The sequence below is a fragment of the Penaeus monodon genome, chromosome 27 (genome assembly GCF_015228065.2).
Source record: "Penaeus monodon isolate SGIC_2016 chromosome 27, NSTDA_Pmon_1, whole genome shotgun sequence".
NCBI lineage: Eukaryota > Metazoa > Arthropoda > Malacostraca > Decapoda > Penaeidae > Penaeus > Penaeus monodon.
In genome coordinates, this window is record NC_051412.1 from 19,299,870 (window position 1) to 19,300,222 (window position 353).

A 353-nucleotide genomic window follows, 5' to 3' on the forward strand; every position below is an offset into this window, starting at 1 on the left:
ATCAAAGTTTCTGGTTTCTTGTTCAATAATGGAAGCATACCAGTCAGTGATGTCATAAGATTTTTTTATTCGGTAAATGGCCGAATGGCAGTAATCATTATTTGCCACCATTATAGTTTGTGATAAATATATTAAAAGAAGATACAACAGCAACTCGCTTCTCGGATGCTGTATTTACAGTTCTAGCATGCAGTCCTATCTCATGTTGCAATCCAAAGTTAATGTGTTACAGCCATCGTTGATATAATTTAACACTCACCCATCACCATCACCACAGCCAACCATGCAAGAACTACCCATCTAACCACCGGATCACCACCACCAATGTTAACTATCCGAGAACCACCCATTTA

General features: G+C 38.5%; 1 protein-coding gene across 1 annotated transcript in view; it reads left to right on the top strand.

Annotated features, from left to right (window-relative positions):
• LOC119590656 (proteoglycan Cow-like) overlaps positions 1-353 on the top strand; it is a gene marked incomplete in the record, with an annotated part of 201,110 nt that overhangs the window by 196,406 nt on the left and 4,351 nt on the right.